The sequence below is a fragment of the Chelonus insularis genome, unplaced genomic scaffold, assembly GCF_013357705.1.
Source record: "Chelonus insularis isolate UGA/USDA-ARS -01 unplaced genomic scaffold, ASM1335770v1 contig_116_pilon, whole genome shotgun sequence".
NCBI lineage: Eukaryota > Metazoa > Arthropoda > Insecta > Hymenoptera > Braconidae > Chelonus > Chelonus insularis.
The window spans coordinates 1,398,247-1,412,758 of record NW_023276357.1 but is presented as its reverse complement, the minus strand read 5'-3'; the positions used below and the strand labels follow the sequence as shown (position 1 = coordinate 1,412,758).

Sequence of the window (14,512 nt, the reverse complement as noted above, 5' to 3'; positions counted from 1 at the left end):
ATATGCAATAATAGATTTGATAATTAAAAATTAAAAACAATGTGCTAACTGACAACTGGATCAAACTGAGGTAAAGAAGTGTAAATTATTTAAACACTCACTGGTTAATTTTTCTCCCTTGATGAACATGAATATTGTCATTTGACATCAAACCTCAGTCATCATCCTGATCTTTCATGCGGATAAGAGTGCAGCAGAGGGAATATGCGACGTCCAAAGAGTGGGGGAATCGATAAGTATCTAGAGAAAAAGATAAGAGTTTAGTTGCACCTTGACCTTTTCACCTCGCGGAAGAGAGAAAGCGAGAAATCAGTGAGAGTCATAAGGCATGAGTGGGTTGGAGATGAAGCACCAGTATTTTTGAGCTTCAACATGGTTTTCGTTACGATTTAAGATTAGTCGTGTTTTAATCTTTCAAAGAGCTTTGTTATTGTTTTATTCTCTTTTACTTTCATTCATTCGTTCTTTTCATCTTCGAGGATTCTCTTATTCTTCTGAATCATATGCTAGAGCTGCTCCATCACGCAGCTTATGTATAGTAAAAGAACTTCATTTCAACTCAATGTATAAAAATTCTTATGATTGTGTGTATTAAGAGAGAGAAAGAAAAGTCTATTGTGGTTGACTCAACTGGTTAATTGTAAATCTAATTTCAGTCTGATGGCTTATTGAATTACAGAAGTTATTTTATTGACTGATTTTAACTGACCGATGCTGAATGTAGAAATTTGGATGATAATTTAATATTCACAACACACATTCCATTGCTTTTGATAGAAGAAATAATTAATTGAAATTCACCAAGTTGAGTAGAAGTTCAGGAATCAAGTAGAAAAGAAACCTTGAGTGATTGCTAATCTTAAGTACATGATTGTTTGCCATGTTTGTACAGCTTCAAAACATGCTAACTTGATACACCAATGAGACTCTTCGTGCTAGGGTTAATAGCCTGATGGACGAGTCAGAAACATTGGAAACTTTAATAAAAAATTATCATTTTTATTCTCATCAAGAAGAAATGTTGATGATGATAATTAATTAAAGAATTCCATTTTATTAAAATAAATTATTATTAATTGAAAATTATTAATTAATTTATTTAATAAAGTAATAATTATTTAAAACTGACAATATGTGATATATTTTACTAGGTACTTTAGTTGAATTAATTTTAGAGGATACTAAAAAAAATAGTAGAGTAAAAAGAAGTTGCAAAATAATTGTTATAATGAATTTTTAACGACTAGATATTATTAAAATAAATGCATTGACTTTAAAAAGCTGCAACGTTAGCCACATCTTAAATTTCTTCCATATTTTTATTTTCTGTGAGTGGAAATGAAATTTAAAGACATTTATTCAGACTTGGGTTACATGAATAGAATTTTTGTGTTTATTCATAAAAATATTATCATTATCATAAAACCTAATTTTTATATAATTTTCCTCCAGATATTCCTTTTCAACTCAATATTAATAAATAAATATTAATACATAATAAATAAATAATATAAATATTTATTAAATATTAATAAATAAATATTTATAAATAATTCATACTAATTTATGTTGTGCTAAATAATAAAATGCTAGTGTTAATTAATTTAATAACAAAATGTGACTGTTAAAAATTATTGAAGACAGTAATGACAAAATTTTATTGATCAAAAATTTCCCTAAATGATTGATGGAGAAGTCAATGAAAGCTGTTAATAGATTTTCAAGTTATCGATTCTCCCCATTACATTTGATCAGAAAAGAAACTCCATTCATTTTAAATATATTATTTTCGGTCTTTGAATTACAAAAAAAATTTCTAAAAATTCCTTTGAATGCATGAGAGAGAGATGATCACTTCAAAAAAGAAAGCAGAGAATTTTTATCAAAACTTTTCTGTCTTTTATGAATAAAAAAATAGCTAAAGTTTTTTAATACAATTATTCAAATGAATTGAAGGGGAATGGCAAGGATACAATCATCACTATCTTGAATATAAAATTCACGATTAATCCACAGTGAAGAAGAGATAAGACGTGTGCTGATAATTAGGTATTCTAAACATGTCTATGTTTAAAGCTTTTTCCATTTTAGTTCCAGCTAATCTAAGTTACTAACTACTTACCAACACCATCAGATATATTTTGAAATCATTCCTATCTTTGTTCATGTTAACAATTTGAAAAGAACAACTAAGCTTTTTATCTTTCTCTATTTTTAACTCCTGACACAGAAAGAGGGGGTGTTATAGAGTTTCACTGGGTAGCTAGATAGATAAGCATCATTTTTATTTGATTTTTTTTATATTAAAAATTCATCAATTTGTCTTTTCTTTTGTTTATAATTTAAGTATAATTTATTAAAGAAAAAGGAAAAAATATTCTTATGATTTATAGACATATCATAAATATTTCTCTTTCACTATTGGTATATTTTTTTAGCATAAATAAATTAATGCAAAAACGATCGATACATTTTACAGAGAAAAAGCATTCTAGTGTTGTTGAATAGTTTATAGAGAGAGATTTGAATTATTTATACCAAACAATACAAAATTGAAGTTATTTATTTATCGTGAACTTGATGCTTTTTACACTCATTTATTCTTTAAATTAATCATATTTACTTTTCGAATAATTGCCCAGTAATTATCTGCGTAGTAACACATGGTGATGAATCAGTGATAAAATCAAGAGAAACACAGTAGACAACAGAGTTCATTTGGATTGTCAGTTAATAAAAACTGATGACAATTGGACAAAAATATTACATACATCAGGCAATAAGTTTTATTTATTTCATGATATTAATTAAATTATTGAACCTAACAATCTCTATCAAATGGTATAAATTGTTAAGCATAATTAGATTTTCAAAGAATAGTTGATATTTACAAGGAAAGAAAGAAAGTGAGAAAATTATCTGGTACCCTAGAATCAACTTGAGACATCTCTTTCAGTCGTTAAAAAAATTACCTAGCACACTAGGGTAAAATCAACTACCAAAATAAAAAGGACAGTCTTTTATTATAAAGCAGAGTCAAATATACTTGGAGATGGAGATCCATATTGACTCCCAATGCTTTCATCAGAGCAAGTGAGAGAGCTTGACAGTTTTATACTCCCAAGAGCAACATATCATATGTTCTGTAAATATTCCCATAAGTGCAAGTAAAAAAAAAATCTAGGTCCAACTTGGGACTTGATGTAATATTGTGTTACTGCATCAAGAAGATAGGATCTACTTGATAAACTTTAATTGAAAATATCAAACTCTCTCGTCATAATAATGCCTTAAAATCCTTACCTGAAGTCTATCACTGGACTGTCTAGATTATTGATCGACTGATCCTTTTAATTCCATCTCAAAAGGTTGTGAAAAATCTGATAGACAGAAGACTATCTCCAGCTGCCTGTCTGAATGTTGAACTGCCACTTGGACATGCTCATCACGTATGTGTAAGCTTCTGACCCAGGTATACTGGACTAGATCTTCCATACCTGAAAGAGTCACCTGACTATAAATTATGATAAAATAATTCATCTAGATCAAGACTCACCTTTAGTAACAGACTTGGTATTGGTGATTAATAAACAGCTAGTGATATGAAATCATTTTTCCTTGCTTTGCTTCAAAGGAGCTGGAAGAGAATAAAAAATATTGTCAATTGATGTTTATACTATGGGGTCAATATATTAACATTTTGCTGAATAAATAAAAAATGTTAGATCAACAGTAATGTTTATTGTAGTATAAAATATCGGAAGCAGCCTAGAGATATTTACATATACTAAACATGTACATTATGGAATTATTTATATGAAAATTAGCCCTCAAGACTTGTAGATATAATATGTCAAAGGTGAGTCTCAACATCTCTTCAAAGCAATCAATCATAGTAAACTATTGTACAAGTATACTATACTTCTTTTGTGTAGCATTTGCTCAATAATATTGTGTAATATTATATATTTATAACAAGTACAAATATCTACAGATGTGTGTATATTTTTCTGCATATGAAAAGAAAAAGTTCACAAGAAAAGTATGGCACTAAAATATCTTTAAACTTAAAAAGATGGAAATTTAAAGGAAAACTATACTCAGTATGCACGAATGCACTTCAAAATATGAAGTTTTGTCACTTACTTTTTATCATAACTTCACAAAGGAATACCTTACTATTTTTATATAGTCACATTTATGGATTATTCACAACAATGAATAAAGTAAACAATTTAATAAATCATTTAAATCAAATGGATTAACATAAAAAAAAAAAAAAAATGATATTGCAATTTTTTATAAAATACTTTAAACTTTTAGTCAAATAGTCAAAACTGTGTCAATATTTTTTTAAGTGATAAATTACTGCTTTCAAAAGCAATTCATTTATATACATTGAACATTATTTATTTTAAATAAATCTTATATTTGAACGTACTAAAATAAACATTCAATTGGTGTTTTTGAATTTGGAATAAAAAATGACAAAATTGACGTTTGTGGAGAATTAATATTCATCATATTCATGATATTCATTGAATTTTATTTGCAGTGAATTTTTTTAAAGTGAGATTTAGTTAAAAAAATTTTATTTTATTTTACTATGGAGTATTTGTTAAATAATATTTGAATTCTTTAATAATTAAAACAGATAAGTCAATATTGATATGACTAGTGTCCATAGTTTTGTCAATTAAAATCATCATAAGTATCTTTTCTGATTTTATTTACAATCAATATCAGCAAATAACTAAACACCAATTTATTCATTCATTTCTAAGTAAGTTAAATAACAAAAGTATAAATTTCTCCAATTTTTATCGTGGCTCTATAATTAAATAGTATTGAAACAGCTCTGATTGACTGACAACCTTAAAGGTGTCTGGATATGAAAGCTTCAAAATGCTAAAAGAGTGTTCCAACTAATTTCAATTAAAATAATTAATTGCCTATTTAAAAAAATCATATGTTTTGTTGAAAGTTGTTACCTTGCTCCTGTTTAAATATTAACTAAATCTTGAGAATAGCACTTTGATTGTTTAGTTAAATCAAAAAGTAGGTCAGCAGGAATAGCAAATAAAACCATGACAAAGGATAGTGTTGACAAGAGATAGTAGACAAATAAATTTATTTTAGTTATTTTGCCAAGTTATTTACTTCTTTTATGTAACAATAGAAAAATACATAAATCCAACTATCATGGCACAATAGTCTAACACCTCATCATCTTTCTAGATCTCCAAGTTCTTCATGACATGTCATTGATGATTGTTTTGAAAACACACATTTCCTTATTACTCAGTATTTTAGTTTCTCACGAATTTTTTATTTTTAAAGCATTTCTAAATGCAGCAATTACTTTTGGAATGCTAAAAATAAAAGAAGTATATAAGGGGATTGTTAATCTCCTGGACATTAGATTCTGATGGACATGAAAATAATCTAAAAGAGAACAAAGTGACAGTTTCAAATGTCAGATCAGTTTCATCTACAGGTATTGGTGAACTAAATATTCGAATGTATGGTGAAATATCGGGAAAACGAAGAATATATAAGAGAATGAGAAAGAATGAAATGAAAAACTAGAAATATCAACTTCGATAGTTGGAAAAAAGCAAGCTCTTCACCATTTAATATACAAATCGATAAAACTGTTCAAGATATAAAAAGTTTTTAGGAATAAATAAATTTTTTTCTCTCTTTATTGTTGTTAAACTTATCTTCTTTGTTTAATGTTTTTCAGAATTATTCCAGTTATTTTTAGTTTGAAGAAAACTTTTAATTCTTGAATATCATCAATATTAAATTTATTAAATTCTTTGGTTTAGTGATTAGCAGAGGAATACCATGATCAGAATGTTCAATTTAAAAATCAACAATCAAAAAATGTTGATAACTTGATATTTATTGCTGAGAATAAAAGAAAAAATAGGTTCATAAGTGGATGAATAGTTGGAAGAAAAGTAATTAGGATAAAGTTTTTTCCATTGTGAAAGCTTAATTGAGCTGGTAAGTTAATTTTCATTGGAACTTTGATTTAGTTTTGGATTAACTACAAAATTATGTAGTTTTTTTTTTTTGCTATATAGTCGAACAAATTCGATTCTTCATAATGGAGAATAATTGTAATAACTCACATTGGAGTTATGAACTTTTATCAATTTAAATTCCTAGATATTCAAATATTTAATATTCATTCATTGAAATAATTAGTTATTATTGCAGATGTGAATATGCTTAATATTTCGATGATGAAATTTTTTTTATCTCTGGAATATGAGCAATTATAATATTATATTATTTTGATCAGGATATTTATATTACAGTTATTTAAAATCTTGATACTTTGCTCTCTGGTTGTACAATGTACTATTTGTTGATAATAAGTTACTTTTTTCAACAATTTAATTTTCATTTATGATGAGTTTTTTGGAATTTTATGATCCAAGTGTCCATATCACGATGATGTATAAGTTTGTCTGCAGAGGATGTCAGTAGCAAGCTCGATAATGACGTTATCTCCAGACTGCAGCCAATCCGGTATCTACACCCGGAATTACCACTTCTATGCGGATACTGTGCAGGCTTGACTTTGACCCATTGGTATACCAATCAGTCATGCAATGAGAAATAACTGCCAGGAGTATTTATACATCGTGTAAAGCTCGAGACCTTTAAATATTGAATCGTCCACGTTTGAATATTGAATTTCAAAGAAAAAAAAGCTACAACGTTTTTGTCTTAATAAATTTTTTTTTTTTCATTTACTAAAATATTGTCACGTCATGTGACAAAATGTAAAATCAAAAATTAGATTAAAAAATTTATTATTAATCATTCAATTTATTTTAAGATATGCTTCTTATTATATTTTATTAATCAATATTGCTTTCAAATATTGATTGTATTTTCATTAATTTATTATCATTAATTATATGATAAAATAATTGCATAATCTTTAATAAGTCAATAAAAATAATTGAGTTCATTGATTAATTTAATCATCATTAAATGAAAATTCCATATTAATTCAAGTGTGTAAATTTCACACTTTTAATTTCCTTCCAAACACATGATTTATCAATGACAAAGATTCCACATGAGATTCATCTAAATTTTTATTCACTGGAAAATTTATTAATTTTCCTTAACTTTGCCCATTTAAAACTTTTTAAAGTACATCCAACGAAAAACAAATTTTTCAGTATTTAAGTTCTAAGAAGCCACTACAATCGATTTTGCCTGTTGAACTTGTTAAGAACTATGTCAAACTAGAAGAATCCTATTGAATAATATACTCTTGTTTATTTTTATTTTTATCGTATTATGAAAAAAAAGGCCTTGGTTTATCACTTTTTTATCAAAGTGAAATGATGAAATGCTAAAGTTTAATTGAAGTTATAAGACTTCCTATCATTCGAATTTTGTTCTCAATGCATTTACATAACAATCAGACAAGTAGTAAAGCTCATATTTTATTGAAAATAAGAATAATTCTGTGCAGAAAAAGAAGAGAAGGAATTCAGTCAAGTGCACTTTATCGAGAATTAATTGAATATTTTTACGAATTCCTTCAACGAACGAACAAAGAGTCGAGGAATTTTGAATACTGGAGCATTCTTTAAATACATATGTACTGCTTTGCATTGGAAGAAACCAGTAGTAGCAAATAATTCAATAATTGAATTCATGATCCAAGATGTTCTTTGCATAGATCAAGTGATAAATCATGATGAACATTTAAGTTCCATCAGAATTGTATCAATACAATATTATATTCCCAACCAGCAATGAAGTATAGCTACATCTAGGTCTGATCAATCTCCAGCTACCCTAGTATCTTCTAGACCTGAATTGACTTCCTCTAGCTACTTTATAATCATCATAAAGCTATCAATGACATAAATAATCACCAAATAATAATTGCTGAATAGTTCTGGTCTTGAATCCTTCTTCAATAAGTACCACATCAGGCAAAGTATCTCAAAAATGAAGTAGGCCATGTTTAGGACTCCAGAATAGGACCTGATTTAAATTCCAATCTAGGTTATTTAGGAAAGATTATATTCTGGGGCACATTATTTCATTTCCACTTATCCGAAATGAATTTAACCTTCTAAAGATTTAGAAGAATAAATTTCTACAGATAGATGAACATAAAAAAGCTAAAATTCAATATATCTAAAAATAGTAGCTCAGTTTAAAACAATATGTTTAATTATTAATCCGCATCTGTGCTCAACTCTCAATGCAACGTAAAGTATTTTCTTTCTTCCATGGTAAATGCTAGACCACCGAGAAGCTTTTGTACCAAGGCCTTCATTTACTAGAGGGTTATCGAACGCAACAGTCACTATCAGTTAAACGAATGGTAGTAAATGGCACAGTAGGTTGACAGTGACGTTTAAACGTAGACAGTAACTGTTGTCTACGACGAGACTGCTACTAAGTCCAGTTCGTATGTTACATACAGATCAAGCACTGGGAGGATATCGACTTGAAGCTGCTACAAAGTGTGCGCTAATATGTGTGCGCAAAGCTCACGCAATACAGAACCAACATGTGTCACAGATAACTGATGACGTCGATTGGATTTTATAAAGACCAACACCACGTGTATAACTATTGTAATATGTCAATCTTTATGTAAAACATCCATGTATTACTTCACATTTGATTACATAATCATTTTGATAGCACATGTAGTATAGCTTGAAGTAATGCTTCCTAGGTAGAATTGCATGCAGATTTGTCCTAAAAACGGTTAGCTACAGCCTTAGATCTATACATTATTTATAAGCCTGTTACTAACATTATATTTCAGATGTTCTCTTACACCCTATTATTTACTACCTCTACTAATTTGCTTCGCACCATTTTGCTCGATACATCAATGTCAGCTTACAGGTTAAAGAAAAAATTTGTTTTGTAAATTGGAAATTTCTTTTAAACGAATGTCACTCAAATGATCTTGTTTAAATTATATTTATGATAAAATCAAAAAAATTTTAAATTATGGATTATAGTAAAGGTCAATATTTAATTATTATTAATAATAATTATAATTCTTAGCTTCTTTATGCAATTATGTAATGCTAACATAAGCTTCAGTTGCTTTAATTAAAAAAACATCTAGGAAATTTAGTATTTGAAGGGAAATGAATCTTCGTGACTATTTACATTTATCCAAGTACAGTAATTAATATTTTTAGTTTATTATACTATTTATTTAATTACCCTTTAAATTCTATTTCATTTAGAGCCTTGATCTAGAGGTGTAACAGCTCTAATTCAACCTAATGAATATCACTGCAATTAAATGAAAAAATATTAGCAAGAATGATATTGTAATTTACAGTTTTTATTATATTATTATTTAGAAGTTCGTAACACTCTAAATAAATTTAATTTTTATTGGTAAACTGGAGAAATTATAATGTTAATATAATTATCAGTGAATCACAATTAAATTAACTACATAATTTTAATTTATCTCCAAGTAATTAGAATTGTAATATACTTTTTTGGAGTAACACAATTTATTTGGCATTATTTATAGATAAATAGATACATAAAAATGAATCTGAATGAAAGAAGATGCTATGCAGGACAATTTCAAGCAATAAAAATAAATTTATTAGAGTAATTAGAGTATAATGGACACTGAAAATATATTGAAACATGTTAATTAACAGAAGATATAATTGAAGTCAATTTAGAGAGCTAGGTTGCGTTAAAGACAGCTCGAGGCTTATTCGCTCATGGGATCTATAGTTAATTCAAAAGTTTATTCTCCATAGAACAGTTTTGACCTAGAAACTCAAGCTCTTTAGAAGCAGTAGGGGTAGAACTATTTCCTGCAATTGTTCAAGAAAAAGGAAGAAGAAACATGTGCCAAACTCAGATGTTCATTTTACCTTTCGCTTCGACAATTCCCATCAAGTTGTTCATAAACGAAGGTACCTGAAGTGCAAATGTTCATTCATCTGTCTAAGAAAATTTGAAATCGTTATAAGTTTATGAGGAGTAAGTGCATATATATTATGTCTAACACCATGTTTGCTAAGTAAATAGATTATTACTATATATTTTATTCAATGACAAACTATATTAGTAAATATGAATTTACTGTTCAATAAATTCAATATGTATGAAGAAGTAATCCAGCTGTTAATTAATTGAACATTGATTACTAAACTTATTGTTGAATTGTTGAAGAAAATTATTATTTATCTGACATTTATTGTTCTTCTTTTAATTCTTCTAGCCTTTCCAGCTAATCCAGTATGTAGTAATGATCATTTTTAATTTTTCAATACAATTGAAACATTTCATCTATTTTTATTATTCGATTTCTTCTTTCTATTAAATTCAACACATCTATTCAATTGATTGGATCAAATGATGGAAGTTTACCTAGCAAATAGGTCTAGTAATATGCTATCAAATAGAGAAAATTCAGCTCAATTTTATACTCTTCCTCTGATTTATATAAATGAGTATTATTGAAATACAAGCAATCGAATTCGTTTTACAAGAAACTGATTTATCATCAATTTATTGCTTTTTCTATTTCAAAATGACATTTTAAATAAATAATAATGTCTTAAGTCTTATCATTATCATGATTGGATCTGTTTGGAGATGAAAAAATTTTTATAAAATTAACAATTGAATTTGAGTTAATCATCTAGCTAATTCTAAATACAATGGTTATTTCTAAATACTAAATATATTTACAACTGATAGAGAGAATAGTTGATAGGATGAATAAACTCTGCTACCAGCCTTCAACAAGTTAATTACGTAGGCACAGCATTTAATATGCGGGCAACGTGTGGGTTGTGAGTTAATAACTGTCTTTAATTAAATGATAATCCTCAAATTTTTTATTAAAGTAGTCCATTAGTTGATGAATAATCAATGATTCTTTGACTTTTCTTCTAAAATAACTCGTTTAAGTCTTCTAGAATATTTCATGGATCTAATCCATTACAGTTCAACACAAAAACCACACGAAAGGAATTAACAGTACCAAGATACTCTAAATAATTGTTTTTCTCTACTGAACAACCACTATTCAATCAATTATAAATTCAAATCAATGCTTATTTTATGGATTGTGTGGGCTGCATTATACTAGACTTTATTGATTAAAACATCTCTTATTCCTCATCAATTGTTTGATGATCAAAAGTCACTGACAGTTTATCAGATGGAAATAACTCATCTGTTGATATTAGATAAAAAAAAGTTAGCACAAAAGTATATCTGGGTTATTATTATTTAAAATAAAGATGAAGTTTCAACCCAAAACTTAATCAGATCTGATAAGTCTACATGTGTTATGAATTTTACACCACATGACCTACAATCATTTTTACCCCAAAAATTTCCTTTTTTAACAGACTCAGCACGTGGCAACACAGGCGTAATAATGTGAAAATATGAACGGTAAACGAGAGGGTTGAGAAATTTTATAGAGGGCTTGATCAAAGGGTAACCTACTGTTATATCTCCTCTACCCATTCTCTACCCATCATCATTGATGGCACTCAGTTGTTAACGTTGAGTAAACGAACGAAAGGTAATATTTTATCATGTGCAAAGGTAACCAACGAAAGCACTTGAAAAAAAAATGCATCTTGATTGCCATAAGGTAAAGATAGTTGAGAGCATAATCTGATTTACTTGAGTAAGTGCTGTCCCTCTTGTTTCACCAGCTTTCATGCACTGTTAAAGCTCATTTCTCCAAACGTGTAGCTAGCAAGTCAACGCCTCTTCTGTCCACTATGTGCTGAGATATTATTACTCATCTGACCTCTGTGGTACCAGTCAATTCCCCTCACCGATCCTTTCAAAGTTCACTCTGCAATACACTATGATCTTGTCCATTCAATTAACTTGAAAGCCAACAATCTTGTTACAATGTGATAAATGTCCACTCTCACCTGTAGTAATGGACAAATGTTATGACAGTGGAAAATGTACTTTTATAAATTAAATGTTGATACTTTTTTAGCTTTAATGACTTGGAAAAATTGCTTTTGTCAAGTGTGATAAGAAATTTCTGATATAAAAAAATTCCCTTTCTAAGATCAATAACATTAGTATTTTCTTAGAATAGTAAACCAAATAAATGATTTCAAAGCAACTTGAAATTACTTTGAAATACCTTGTAAAGTTTTTTTATGTTATTGCAAACATTAAAAAGAATTATTACGTTAGCACTTATAAACTTTGTAAGTACTTATGTCAACTTTTTTTTTTTAAATCATTTAAAAGCAAATAATTGAAAACAACCTCTCGATATATATAGAATAAATAAAAAATTTTAAATCAATGTATATTTTAAGCAGATCTTATTATTCATCAAATCTAAAAATAAATAATGTATGAATGTAAAATAATATTTTTAATGAATGATATAAATATTTTTACTTCTTTATAAAAATATTATTCTTATAGTAATAATTAAATTACATTCACCTTTGAATCAATAATTTTTTTATAGCTCTATAGATTTATAAATAGATTTAATTAACTAGTGAATAAAGAATGAATTTATTTTAATTAAAAAAAAAAAAAAAACAAATAACTAGTGATTGACATTATATTAAATGATAGGAGTTTGTATTGAAATCAAATTTAGATACCATTAGAATGATGTTAACAAGTAGTCGTGCCTATTAATTTGCATAATATTGCGAGATAATCATGTTTATTTGATAATGTGTTGGAGCTATATATAGCAAAGCTATCCAAGAAGATCATTAATTTATATTAAGCATTCAATTAGACATACAGTTACATTATATTATTAGTAATGATATATGTATATATATTTACACGTAATTAATATCTATATGTAAACATTGAAGTAGTATTCAATACACTTTAAACATAAAATCAATAAAGATAAATTATTTTTATGATTATTAATATCTTTGATTGAAAACAAACAAGGACTATGATTCTTAATATTAATATTTTCAATTACTCTCCAGCTTACTGTTGAAGAGTATTATCATTTAGAAATCTAGCATTCACACCAAGACAGCCTATTTACTTCCAGTACAAATAAGAAGATTAAAACGTAACAAGTGATCCCCAAGCACTTTTTCTTAATTGTTCTATTTTTAACAGACTGTAAAGAATAAAATAATAATAATAAATAAATTCTAGAGAAAATGATTAAAGGAAAATAAAAAAATAATGTCAAATACTATCAGACAGGTCCACATGTTCATGCTTCAAGTTAGGATATTGTTTCATAAGTATCATTATCTGTTAGTTAAAAATATGAACTTGATGATGAACCTTTTATTGATGGACTCAAAATTGGTTGAAACAGTTGTTTAAATAAATAACATCTAAATTTCCTTGATATAAAATAGCTTCATCTTTATCTTCATTAATTTAGTACACTGGTAGGAAGTGGAATTGGTTTATTATTAGTTCAACATTGGACCAAGCTTGAAAATGTTGAGCCAAAAATGAACCACTTCTTGCTTCATCCTAGGATAAAGTCACTTCACACTACATTACAGTGATTCTTATTAAAACTTTTGCTATAAAAGTTATAATGTTTTTTTTGCACAAACAATAATATGATCTAGTTTATAATTTTTACATAATTATAATCCTCAACCCTAGCTAAATCAATACTCAAACATCTAGGATCATTTTCACTATTGATCTGTGTTTTTAAACTGATGAATAAAGACTTTGAAAAATCCAGGTTAACAAAAGACTTGAATATAAGTTATTCATGTTTATCATACTATTCATATATCCTGCATCTCCTCTTATATCTTGATAGCTCAACTTCGTTGATAATCACATTTCTGTTCATCAGATATTCTGTCTCAAAACAATGACTAAAGACAAATAGGGAACAAAAGCCACGACAGAGTATAAAGGAAAGAATATAACAGCCCTCAGCAACAACTACCTCTCCAACACGTCAGACGTAAGAAAGTAATCGATAGAAAAAATAATAATACAATAACTAAAAAAAATTACTCTCATACTTCTAGTGATTATCTACCAGAAAAAAAGCTTTTTTAATCTTTTATTTAATTATAAAACTATTTTTTTTTTACTTGATAAATAATTAATGAATTTATTTCACTTCATCTAGATAACAACTGATGATATTAATGAACACAAGTTGCATATTCTATCAAGTTACCTATTATCTATTTTCCAAAATGATATTTCCAATATCCGAATACAAGTATTCATTAGTGAAGTAATGATTTTATCCTAGTGCTTAACAATTCTTTAGCTCATAGGCTGCATGTATTCAAGTACCACTTAAGTTTTGTAATTAGAACACATTTTATAGGCATTGTAAATCATAGCTAAAAACAGTCAACTACTGAATAAGTAGAAGCATTTGATATTTATATACCATCTTGATTAGCTTGATTAACATCATCTTCCCACGCATTTTCATCATTTAGCAGGATATATATTAAATTCTTAGAGTCAGGGTATTTATCAA

At 27.5% G+C, this 14,512-nt stretch overlaps 2 protein-coding genes across 5 annotated transcripts in view; one reads left to right on the top strand and one right to left on the bottom strand.

Annotated features, from left to right (window-relative positions):
* Positions 1 to 14,512, top strand: part of LOC118074740 (uncharacterized) — a 44,786-nt gene that overhangs the window by 383 nt on the left and 29,891 nt on the right. The window lies entirely within an intron of this gene.
* The window catches only part of Sytbeta (Synaptotagmin beta), a 71,257-nt gene that overhangs the window by 46,169 nt on the left and 10,576 nt on the right, over positions 1 to 14,512 (bottom strand). The window contains exons 2-4 of one of the 4 annotated variants that reach the window (XM_035096223.1): positions 3,557 to 3,637; positions 3,304 to 3,514; positions 102 to 240 (exon numbers count right to left, since the gene is read on the bottom strand). The gene's annotated coding sequence lies outside the window, so the exon portion shown is untranslated. The remainder of the gene's footprint in view (positions 1 to 101; positions 241 to 3,303; positions 3,515 to 3,556; positions 3,638 to 14,512) is intronic. The other 3 variants (XM_035096215.1, XM_035096210.1, XM_035096231.1) reach the window with 3 other exon arrangements.